This window comes from Camponotus vicinus, unplaced genomic scaffold (genome assembly GCF_025532165.1).
Source record: "Camponotus vicinus isolate PSW18456_S1 unplaced genomic scaffold, iyCamVici1.0 SCAF_8, whole genome shotgun sequence".
In the NCBI taxonomy this organism is placed as follows: Eukaryota; Metazoa; Arthropoda; class Insecta; order Hymenoptera; family Formicidae; genus Camponotus; species Camponotus vicinus.
This window is the reverse complement of record NW_028141980.1, coordinates 17,063,539-17,076,871: the sequence shown is the minus strand read 5'-3', so window position 1 is coordinate 17,076,871 and position 13,333 is coordinate 17,063,539. Positions and strand designations below refer to the sequence as shown.

Here is a 13,333-nt window from a genome sequence, read left to right as displayed (position 1 = left end):
CATAAATTTGAAAAATTTAATATCATTTTAAACAATTGTTCAATATTAGATAAATATTAAATATTAGATAAAAATATTAGATGAAACTTGTCAATAAAATTGACAAGACGAGATTTTTTTTGTTACAAATATTCACTCAGGACAAGATTTAAATCGTCAAAAATTTTCGATAGCAATATAATTTTTAAGAATATCATCTTGTCTTGAGTCTTGTACAACTCTAAGGTACTATGATGCTTCGTTTCGTTGGCGATATATTACTTTAAGGGATTGATCTTGATATGCAAAAACTTGTACGCAAATAGGGAAATACATGGAAGCTTAATTTTCATGGCGCATAAACAAAGATATAAAACAATTTATTTTGTTTTAGCAAACTCTTACGTCTAACATGTCTAAATTTCTAGATAGTGGAAAAATGTCGCGCATAATATTTCCGGTGTGGGGAATAATTTGATATAGGGTATCTCGATGCGGCGGCGTTTCGCTATAAAATATTACGACATAACTCTCTCGCCTTGGAGATTCTAAGAACGTTCTTTATTCGTCTCGTTTGCACGACGCGATGTCGTCATCGTCGTCGTCGTCGTCCCTGTACCCTCGAGGTGGAACTCGCACATTTGCGAGAGAACTCGTTCGTCGCGACGACAGCCAATCCGCGGGCTCGGGATTGCCTCGATAAGATGTAAGTTTAGATTAAATCGTGAATATTTAAAGCTCGGCCCTCGAGGGATTCGCGCGCGTGCTTCCTCCCACGCGTGCTTTTAGTAACGAAGGGCTTACCAAAGGATACGCGACACCCGATAAGAGAGGAAAGATTACACGAGTTGCCTTTAGGGATTATGTCTTATCTGGGAGAGATCAGCTTTTCTGAACGAGAGGGAAAGCTACTTTCGCTCGGATTAATTATCCGATAGAAACACATTCTGGCAAAGAAAAGCCTTTACTTGTCTCCGTATCTGTGTTTTAATTACTATTTGATTATTTGCCTTATTAGCCGGATTAATTTTAACGAGATTATTTGAAATTAATAATTCGATTACTTTTGCGATGTTAATTTAGATTAAAAATTATTATTAGAATTAATTTAGCGCGCATTTATTTTAATTACGAATTAAATCGACGATACAAAATTTAATCAGCTGTTAGCCTGTCAACGTAAAGTTTTCGATTATGTTTTTGAAGATCGGATTGTTCACATCGGATTGTAATCCGGGATGAAAGCAGATTGCTGGCTACGACCAAAACACGATAGAGGCTTTAGCAACAAGTGTAGAACTATTCAACTTTAGACGAAAACAGGCCATTTTGCAGAAGCGACTCAAATTCGAAACTTTTAACGTAACTTTTCCCACAGAGACATTTCGCCAGTCGATTTTGTAACAACAAATTATTTACATGCATGCTTGTAATTTATTCTGATTTTGAGCATCAACACAGCTATTACGTTATGCAATGTTATTGTGATAACGATAACATTTTCGATAATGCTACGATAAAATTTTTATCACGTAGTATGTGTCCACTGAAATCGAATAAAAATTATACTGGGCTAAAATAATTTTATATATTTTAATTATTCTGAAAAAATATATAAAAAAATCTAAGGTTTTGTATATTTCAACATGACTATTATATCTATGAATGATTACTGTATTTTGTAAAAATTTCTGGAATAAAACATAGTATAATGTTATACTGTATCATGAAGCGTTAAATTCTTTTGCATAATTCTAACAAATTTAAACAATGTTCAAGTAGATGCAATTTAGAGCAAAAATATGAATACCACTAAAATAGAGGGAAACTCTTCCCAACAAGTTTCTGTGGTGTAGTGGTTATCACATCCGCCTAACACGCGGAAGGTCCCCGGTTCAATCCCGGGCGGAAACATTTTTTGCGTCCGAAATTAATTTACGATGAAAAAATTAGATAGCTAGAAATAATGTTGGAGAAATAAAAGAAAATAAAAATTATTTTATTTTCGCGCTTTTTTAACATTTTTATTTTTATAACTCGTACTTGCGTACAGAGATAATTCCCTACATGTATCTTAATGAATGATTAATGAGAAGAAGTCATCGCCAAGCATTTTGCAAAATAAAAGAATGAGTACGTTAAATACATTTTTTTCTTAAAACTTGTTTTCTCCTATAGATGCTTTTTTTTCTTTACGAACGCCCTGCAAAATGTTGAATATTATATAGAATGAATAGGATTTGTGCCAAACGGCTGCACATGAGAAACATAATTTACAATGTTCTGCGCAGCATTGACACGGTCCACATAATTTACTAATTACATCTGCGACTGTAATTAGCATAATCTCCATTCCGTTCACGCAGCGGTTCGCCAGGCGTGTTTGCCAAGCGTTTCTATAATTATCCGCCTAATACAGAGACTCCTCGATCCGAGAATGCTTTTTCAAGATTTAAAAACGCGACTGCAAATTGCATTTATCTTAGGATGAAAGAAACGGTCATCAACGTGTCGATAAAATCGTTTAAAAGATCATTATGAAATTTTAATGGATTGTAAGGAGATCTAATTAAATGACAATGATTCAAATTGATTACTTGAAACTTTTATATTAAATTATCTCTGATAAAAAGTCGCAATTTATTTTAATTAAATTGTCTTATACGTAATTTTTGATAAAAATTTTTTAATTAAAATTAAACTTTTATTAAAATCCCTTACTAGAAAAATTAATCGGGAATTTTTTTATATAAAATCGTCTATATATATGCATATCATTAATAATAAAGAGCATTTTTTATTCAGATCTGTCATATTTTATCTCATTTTTTTACCAAAAAGGCGTAGTTAGCAACACAATGAAAGAAGACAATGAAAGAATTTATATTTATGGCAATTTTAAAAGGCTAAACTTATTGTTTTCGCTTTAACACACTCGCGGTAATCAATAATCATCAAAGACAATGCGGCATTTCGCACCTGAGTGCGCGTGTTACCCCCGGATGAGCACTCGAGGAGATGAAATTATTGAACAATAGCGTCAGAGACGAAGCTGCATCTCAACAGAAACAATGGCAGTCGATTAACAGTAAACTGCCGATTAGAGTGCACGAAAGTACATGCATTATGCATGACACTCGTGTAACGATCGTGTAAACCCGCGAATCGAGTATGCGGGAGTCAGCGAGCCGCGCTCGTGAAAGTTTAATTCGGGCTATGTGAACTATCGACGCCATTAGTAAATCTAACGCGCCGCAGGCTTTTCTTTCACCTCAAAACCCGATACAACCGGTCTCTCCGAGCCTGTTATTCTTCAGGGTGAATAGCCAGATCTTTCTGTTAGAAATAGGGCGTTGCTCGAGGTACCAGGACTAATCTTGATATCGTCTTATCTTGACTCGAAATTCGAGACGAGCTCAAGATAAAATTTTTTAATTAGTTGTCAAGATAATATCAATATTAACATGAGATTATTAATATTATTGATCTTATTAAGATTATTGGCTTTTAAAAGAAGCTAAAATACATTTTGGCTTTAAAAAATTTTGATAAAATTAATAATAATCATTCAAAGTTAATCAAAATAAAATAAAATAATTATCAAAGAAAATAAGTGAAATAACTGTCCACTAGTTAGACTGTTGGAACGGTTTATATTTATTAATTAGATTTTTAAGAGCAAAATATATATTTTTTATTTAAAATGCAGATATAATATGATGTCTTATGATATTTTAACAACATTTGTACAAAGTTTATAACTTACGCTGTTCACAGAATAAAGCGTTTTGCATGAATCTCTCATTTGCATGAGAGATGCACATGCATATGTTGAGAAAGTATATAACGCAATCACAAAATCCTGGGACTCTAAAGGATTGACTCGAGAGAGGAGGGAGAAGCCCAGGTGAGGAAGCGAGAGGCGCGAGTGTTCTCGAACTTATAATACTTTTGTCTTAGGATAGGAAAATGTGTGGTGTAGACTCGCCCGGTGCATCCCCGGCGGTTGTCGTTTTTCGTTTCGTTCCTCCTCAACCAGGGGATTTCTCCGCGCTACTTTTTTATTTCTCGCCAGTCTCGGGTGCGTACAAGTTTTATGAGTACCATCGCTATCCTACTGCCCTTAAATCCCGATCCCTGTTTCTCATTTTCCCCCGCGACTCCGATAAAGTTTTGGTTCCGTTCGCAGGTGCATCCGCGTGCGCGAAGACTTTCTCACAAAATGAAATATAGAGGAATGTACATAATTAAGGGCCAGTCTATTTTGGAGAGTAAAAAGTCGATTTTTTTTACATTTTCTGAAAATATTATGTCTGAAGAATAAGTCTCTCTCCTTCCAATTTTATTTAAAATATTTATAGATTTTTTTCTTAAAGTACGATATTTGATGTTTTTTAAATTTCATTCAGAAATTTGTAAAATTGAAGGAACTGAGACTTTGAATGGGATAGCACGCATGTTTTCAAATAGACCTGCAAAACTTTAAACAAATTTTTCTCAAAACATTGGTGCGATGGATGTTGATATTGAAAACTAATGGATAACAATTTTCTTTTTTAAATGAAAGAAAAGATTTTTTGGGAATACTAAAACTAAATGAAATTAAGAAAATTAATATTTAATATCATTTTACTTTCAAAATAAAATTCAGCAAAATTGTAATATCTAATTTTAAAATTATTTTACTTTGTTATTTTTTCATTTTTTTGATGAAATGAAATTAAGTTTAATATATCAAATTATTCTACGGGATAAAACTAGGTCGAGTTTTTATATTTTAGACAATTACACGAGGAAAAACATTGTCAAATCATGAATTTGTAAACATGTTATGCGCAGAGATTCATATTGAATACAAATAAAGCTAAATATTCGAGATTTAAAAATTTACATAATTTAAACAATAAAAACATATATAAAACACATAAAAAAAATCAATTTTTAATATGCTTCAAAAAACATTTCTAAAAATCATAGATTTTCGATATTGATAGAATAAAAAAATAGTTGAACCTTTAAATGAAATATACTTCTTATCATTCTATAGGGACGCAAAACTCCACATTGTTTATAAGACTATGGGAAATTATTGATATGTATCTTACATTGTTATTTCTCAATCTAAATTATTATTTCTTAATTTAAATTATTTTTTCGTAATTTAAATTATTATTTCGTAATTTAAATTATTATTTCTTAATTTAAATTATTATTCTTTGATTAAATTCCTTGATTAAATTATTATTTGAAACATATCTATAAGCAAGGAAGAAATTGCTGCAGTGTATACGTAGCAGTGAGTAATATGTCACAATTGCGGCTTCTCGTTTGCGTTAAAAAAATAATCCAGCTCTCCTTTTACGCGACGCGTATGCAAATTGCATCCTTTTTTTGCGCGCGCGCTCGGAATAATCCCGAAAAATTACGGGTTTCGTCAAGACCTGTCGATCGATACACGCGACACAATTTACACGCGATCTCGCGCGCGCGTGTGCAAGGTAATTTAATTACAAGTTGTAAAAGCCGACGTCGTAGTTTCGCGAACTCAATTCTATCTAACTTTCGGCTCGTTGATGTTTGCGTTCCGCTTTTGTCGCGCGCGCACCTCTGTATCCCGATGCATGCGATGCATCCGACATCCGAGAGTAATAGCGCGCTTATAAGGGTGGCACTTTTAACGATCAGGCTGAAGAAGGTGCGGGCGAATCTCCGGGGAAATGAAGATCATTCAATTTTCATGGGAAATCGAGCCAGCTGGAACGTTTACCGTGAAAAATGTACATTTTGCAATATTACACTTTGAAGAATGTTGCATAGGATGTTTCATAATGAGAGAAGAGGTCGATGTGGTCCAGCGAAGCGTCGAGGATTGGAAGAAAATGTTATAAAAATTATTATAAAAAGAATATTAAAAATATTTAAAAAATATTAAAAAATATTATATGTATATAATATTAAAAAAATATTATAAAGATATCCCAGATATTTTTAAAAATCGCGAGAAATTTATTAGCAGTTTAGAAATTTACGAGAAATTTATCATTAATAAAATAAGAGAAATGAATATATTTTCGTGAAAATTTATAAACTTATGAAAATAATGTCTCTCTCTGTATCTCGAGAAACTGTCGTAAAAGTTGGGAGAATTTTCAGAAAAGCTCCCGCGGAAGTTTATCAACGAATTTGGGGATAAAGTGTGGGGAATAAGCAGGAAATATCTCGTACGGTGTTTTAGTTTAGTCAAGAATGAAATATAACGAGATACGAATACGCTCGATTTCCCGCAGGTTGTGAATATAACTGACGAGTTGGGGGAGGGACGTGACAGGGCGAAGAGTGGCAGGTATAGTGGATTAGACGAGAAACGAAATAATGCCGTAATTACGACGCGACGAAACAATTGCGGAATAGAATGCACGTCTGACCTGGCCCGGGGGCGGCATCCTATTATTATCGTGGCGGATATTTCACATCGCGCAGATCCAGCAGCTACGGCTGCAGCTGCAATTTGGCACTTGCATGGCGTAAACTGGTATCTCGAGAGATATTATGCGATTACGATACGCGCGCGCGCGCGCGGATGTGTGTATGTACATGAACGCAACGAGACGGCGGGCAAATTGCGCTATCGACAAAATTGCGAACGCCGTTAGCTCGCACGATGTTGGTTCACCGTCATTTTGGCCCCGTTGTGCTGCGAACGCTGATAATTTGACGTTTGGTGCGCGTTCATGAGAATATATTACGTACATTCTTCTAACGGTGTGTACTTTTAGTATTAAGAAATTATTAACGCTAACGAAATATTCGATCGGTATTTCCTTAGTATAAATTTATATTTATTAATTTATATTTATTAATAATGAAATATGTGTTTGGAAAACAAGGGCTTTTTTAAAGCGTACTAGTAATTAAAATAAAAAAGATTATAGAATTATAATTATATAGATTACTAAAAAAATATAATAATACAAACATATTGATGACAAATACTATCTTGAAATACTGAACCGTTTGCGCAAGAGGTTATTGAACTTTATTTTTTAATAATTTTTATATTTCTTTCATGTAATAATTATTTATGAAAGTACTAGTTTCAGGAAGCGCAAGCCATCTTGAAAGACTAACGTCGTTGAGTGGGAATCCTCGGTCGGCTAACGACCTTATGGTCTATTTTTCTAGGGGATGAGAGAAGAGGAAAGCTCGAAGGGAAAAGCTCTGGTAGTTAGCCAGGACTCGTAGGATGTTCGGCACGTACCGCGATATCGGGTCGTCGAGGATCAAAACTTTAACTTTTCTTGGGCAAGATTTTTCCCGTGGCTTTACCGCAGTGGCTATGACGAGCAACTTGAGGTCCGTATCTGGCAAATCTTTTTCGTATCTCCCTCGTGCGACTCATAATTTTCCGATATTATTCGCGATTGAATTGAATTAGTCATATCGAGGAAAGCGCGCATAATTCGGTAAATGTCACGTATATAATTTTTATATTTTTGATTTTAATGTGTTTTTCTTTCATATTACTTTTTTTAATATAATATTATTTTTCACATTTTTTGTTAATATAATAAAAAAGATTGAGGTTCTTATATTTTTAATTTGTTTGTTTTCGAAGATAGTTTTCATGAATTAGTAAAATTTTTATGGCAAATTATATTAAATACATGACACAAACATATTCGAATAATTTTCAGAATACATATTCACAAAATTTTTATTATATATCTAATTACCCGATTATATCACGTTTGGTGTCATTTTAATCGTAAAAATCTCACTAATTCATAAAAATTACTTTCGAAAACAAATTAATCAAAATTATAAGAACTTTAGTTCTGTTTATTAGATTAAAATAGTGACTAAAGTGTGTATTTTTAAAAATTATAAACTGTATTTTTGCATCTATAATGAAGATAATTCATTCGAGTTCAATTTCCATTTATTTTTAGAGAATTTATTCAATGAAAAATAGTAAAATTATATAACTATGCAGCAAATGCGATTGATACAAAAATGACAATGATTAATAGTTTAAATTTAACATCTATAAAATAAAAAATAATTAAAAATCAACATATATACGCAATAATCAAAATATAAAGATGTTAAATATCTAAAAAAGAAATTTGAAAATATGCAGTTTGTTATTTTTTTCTAATTACATTTTTAATTGTATTATTAATTTTAATTGAAAAAATTAATTTTTATAAATTATTATATTCGTATGTCCTTGTTGTCATTGTATCTAATGTGATATTTTTGTGTTCGCAATCTTTTATTTATTTTTATTATTATTCTAAACATCTTATAATTCATTTTTAATCAATTTTTTTGCAATAATAATTTTTGCACGTAATGATGAATAATTTTCATTGAAATTTTTAAATTTATCTTTTCCTAACTTAAACTTCGAAGACGAAATTCTGACGTTTTCTCGCGCGCGCATATTTTATTTATTATATCATTGCAATTGTATTTTATGCTTGTGTATCTTTCGTTTTTTCGAAACTTAAACATTCATTTAAAGTCAGCATTAAATGTCACTTCGGTGTTTTTCTTCTTGTTTCGTCCACGCATTTCTCCATTTTGTCCATTCTCTTCTGAAGCTGAGCGGGATTATCCTGAAATCCTGCCGACGAGAAAATGGGGTATCGCGCAGGATATTCCAGGTGCGGCAAGTAATGTCTTACCGACGAGAGGAGTTCAAGACGAATGATCCGTGGAATATCAAACCCTCTCGAAGAAGACCCACGCCAAGGGATTATTTTTTTTTCCCTACCGAGTGCAGTAAGATCATATCAAACACCATCGCCGCGAAGAATATGGTGGCGGCCCTTTCAGCTGTCTAATCTATTCCGATAAAAGCTTTCGCGGAAACGGTTATAACCGCGTACGAAAGAGAACGTATTCGGGAAAAAGAGCGGGAGCGAGATAGAGAAAATTCTTTGTGTACTTGGTCCATTTGCGGATATCTCTCAAGTGCTTTGAAATACTAGGGCAGACATTGGTCGACCCCGTTCTCTCGCGTTGTTGAATTGGAAAAGAGAGCGCCTAGAAATATGTATTATCCGACCAGGGCGCTGCATTGCGGTCCATAAATAGAAAAAGAACCGAACATACGTTGTTAATCTACTAACGTACAAATCTTCCATTTTCATTTTTAAGATATTAGCTTATAATTGTATCTTTAATGTGTGTCAAATATAATTAACGTTCTTATTTTTCAATGTAATTTTTATTTTTAATATTAATCAATATTTTATTCTAAACAATTTTGATTAATATTAAAAATAAAAATTATAATTATATTATAATATTTAAATTATAATTTTTAAATACTATTTAAATAATCAATTTCATATTTTTCTTAATATTTAATGTTAATTTATAATATTTATATAATATTCTTGATATACTTGATATACTTTTTAGTTTTATAATGATATACTTGATATACTTTTTAGTTTTATAGTTAATATGTATAATTTGTATGTTTAATATTAATCCAGATAAAAATATTAAAGTTTTTATTTGTACTTTTACAAGAATTAAGAATTTCTTTTCGGCGAATATCTTTTCAGAAGAAACTTTGAGAGAAAAAATTGGTAGCATTTTGTCACAGCGAAAAAACGTCTCGACGATGAGAATCTTTCGAGGTGTTATTTTTCTTATCTCCATACTGGAGAAATTGCGGCATTATTTTATGAACGAGCAATCTTTTTAAATTTGCCACTTGACAAAGGAAATGGGACCTGTCATCATTAAATCTTCCTCTAATTTGACAATGGAATATCACTAATAATCCATATCTATTTTCCGATAGGTTGTTAAAATAGATACATATTTTATAGAATTGTCAATTATATATTATTGGCATTTTTCTAGCAAATGTCTATAACTGTTCTAAATGTGCAATTGCAATGTCTAAATGTTTATAGTGTCAAAATTTATGCCATAAAAAATTTATAGCAATACCTAATAAATATGTCATTATCATTAAATATTTGCATTAAATTCCATAATATGCATTATTCCATAATAATTAAAAGTTAGTGATTAGTGATTATTAATTTGAAAAGTTTCTTATAAATTTAATATGAGCAACAGCTGAACTATTATGTTTTTCTACAAATTTTAGTTCTATAGTTTTCTATAAATTATAAAACTTACAACTCTTACACCAGACGAATGTATTCTGATAAAATTTGATTTTTAAACTGTAAAGCTCATTTTTAAATTTGTTAAATTAATTTTTAACGTTTTTGTATGTGTTGATATTTTAATATTTAATATTAAATATTAATTTTAATATTTGATATTAATATAAAAACGATGAAATAAAAACTATAACATGGTTAGGACATATGTGTTTGTATTTGTAAGTGTATTTTTATTTGCTCCTGGAAAAAAGATTATTTGATTTAATTCTTTTTGGAAACAGATTTCCCTCCAAATAATAAAAGGAAAGAAGCTTTCGTTGTCGTATAAAATTTATCCTCAGTCATTGTATGAAATCGTAAAGCCAGACCTGAGAAAAGGTAGGAGGAATCCAGAAGTGGAAAAAATTCTATGCTATCGTGATTTCCAAGTCAGTGAAAATCAGCATCGCTGTCGTACGTCCGTCACAGTAGGCTGGAAACACAGATATGTCGGTTTACGATCTTTCCGCGGAAGGAAATCATCTCGACACGAGCGACGAGCGGTTTATTTCCTTTTGATTATCCGTCCTCAAAACGAATGCCGAGTTTCTAACCATGGGATTGATTCACCTGCGAATAATAAACGACAGAATTTACGGTATAATGAGGAATTGACGCATTTCAAGAAATTGAAGGAAAAAAGGAGACAGAAAAAGAGTCGATTCGGATAAGGTCGAATCGAAAAGTTCGTGACAGAATTGGGTCATATCATCAAGTTTTCTGACATCTGACTTTATCGCCACATCTGATTCCTCAAGTATTAACTAAAATATTTTTACGTTCTCTAATAAAATTACAAATGATTTTCCAGACGAAATGTGAAGAATATCAATTGCCTTATGATATTTTATTTCTTTTCGCTGGAGAAAAAGTGCAAAAAGAAACTGCAGAAATTCTCTATTGGAGAAGCAAAGATAAGAGAACTTGTATTAAATTAACGGTACTTTATAATTTTATTTTTTATATAATTATAAAATCTTATAGAAAATTAACAACTTTACGTGAATTTAAAGCCCCTGTTCTAATTATCTCAGCGCGATGAAGTACCTACACTTTTTAAACATCACTTGAAAGGAGAAACTCGATATAGCTCCTTCCTTGCCTTTGATGTTTGCCCCCGAGGTTCAATGGCTCGAATTAATACTTCTCACCTCTTCGGGTATACTTAAGAGTCTCTTGAAAACAGGTATAAAGCCGCCATGTATATTATACTCACACACATACGCATACGGTACTCTCTCGAATTTATCTTAATTCAAAATCTCCTTTTAACAAGGGTTGTTACACCGCAAGCATAATGTTCAACTCACAAATACTCAACTCACAATTTTTAATAAGAAAACTCTGAAACTTTCAAACATAATAAATATTTGCTATTTTATGAAATTGTTATGTATTTAAAGTTCTTTATTTTTAACTCTATATATGTGCAAAATTATTTCTATAATTTTACATATGTATAAAATAAATTTTTTTAAATTTAAAGTATAATTTTAAAATAATTTCTGAAATTTTATAAAATAATAATATTTTCGCACAGATAAAGAGTAAAAATCGTTAAAAAAATGTTTTTATTTTATATATATGCAAAATTATTTTTAATCGTACATATATATATATATATATATATATATATATATATATATAATAAATTTTTTAAATTTAAAATATAAAGTTTTTCAAAGTTTATAAAATAATTACGTTTCGCGCGGAGATAAAATAAAAATTATTAAAAAAAAATGACATCTTTTAAAGAAAAATTGGTTAAAACTATAATATTATCATGGTTATATATATCATATTATTGTGAAGAGATATTAACTTTTGTAACTATCTTGCTCATCAATCACTGTTTAAGGAAGCATTGTAAAAAATTAAATGAATAAATATATGCTTTATTCTTTCCAGATACATCACACTTTTAGGCGAGTGGAAACCATGCGTGATAGGAAGAAACGAATAGAGAAGAGTCTTTTGAACGCGCTTAATGCGCCATTATCGTATTACGTAACAAAAGTGGCAACACGGACATTAAAGGTACGCGCGAACAGGCGAAGGTACGTAAGGGTGAGTTTCGCCAAGGGGATGAGACGATATTACGTTCTGAATAACAGCGAGGATGAAAAGAAGACTCTTTAACCGAAATGCTCTCTTTTCATAGCTTCTCTCCTCTTTTTTTTTCTCTCTCACATCACGAATTCGCCGTCACGTGCGCGCGGTTTATATTCGCCCGGAAAAAAAAGACGAGGGTTGGGACGGTTTTTGACGGCGGCGAATCATCTCTTCCGCCTTTTTCCGCGAAAAAGTAGCACGGCTGCGAATAAAGTGCACGCAGGAACACATTCTAGAAATTCCTCCGGCTTCGCGAACTTTCGCGTTTGCTTTATTCCGTCCTGCCATTTTTCCTCGTTGGCTCATTCTTTCTGCCATCATAGAAAAGAGTGAAAATATCGAAGAAAAAGAACTAGAAGTGAGCTAAGAATATATTTATTTCAATTAATGAAGATTTAAATATTGAATCAATGTGGGAGAGAGGGAGAGAGAGAAAGAGAGAGAGAGAGAGAGAGCTTGACTCAATTCTTCAGTTTTTTCTTATCTTTGCACTATAAATCAATATTTTTTTGCAAATTTATCGAATATTTATCGAATATTAATTAATTGATTTTATTCTCTTTCATATATAAAAATATTAATAAAACACAACACACTTTCATATAAGATAATCATTTAAGATAAATAAGAATGTGTTAATAAAACACAAAAAATATTCCATTTATATTGTAAAAATTACGAAATTAAATTCAACTCAATTCTTTAGTTTTCTCTATGTTTGAATAAAAATTATGAATCAAGTTTTTTTCATAAATTTTCCGAATACTTTTAAAATTGATTTTATTCCCTTTCGTAATAAACAAGAATGTTAATAAAATAGATAGCACTTTATTTATATTGTAGAAAATACTAAATTAAATATGTGATCCAAGGAGCTTGCTCAATTTCTTAGTTTTCTCATCTTTGAACAAGAATTATAAATTAATTGTTTTTTTCTTTTTTGCGAATTACCGAGTACTATTTAAATTTAATTTCCTTTTCACATAACAAATAAGAATATTAATAAAACAATACTATATTTATATTGTAGGGATAACAATAAA

The 13,333-nt window shown here is 31.3% G+C and overlaps 1 protein-coding gene, 1 long non-coding RNA gene and 1 other non-coding gene across 4 annotated transcripts in view; 2 read left to right on the top strand and 1 right to left on the bottom strand.

Annotated features, from left to right (window-relative positions):
- The window catches only part of LOC145975814 (uncharacterized), a 211,806-nt gene extending 199,592 nt beyond the window's left edge, over positions 1-12,214 (top strand). Inside the window, exon 6 of the long non-coding RNA XR_014440094.1 lies at positions 12,087-12,214. This is a non-coding gene — a long non-coding RNA (uncharacterized LOC145975814). The remainder of the gene's footprint in view (positions 1-12,086) is intronic.
- LOC145975813 (uncharacterized) overlaps positions 1-13,333 on the bottom strand; it is a 118,555-nt gene that overhangs the window by 71,485 nt on the left and 33,737 nt on the right. The window lies entirely within an intron of this gene.
- On the top strand, positions 1,821-1,893 carry Trnav-aac (transfer RNA valine (anticodon AAC)). The gene has a single exon. It is a non-coding gene; the product is annotated as a tRNA-Val (tRNA).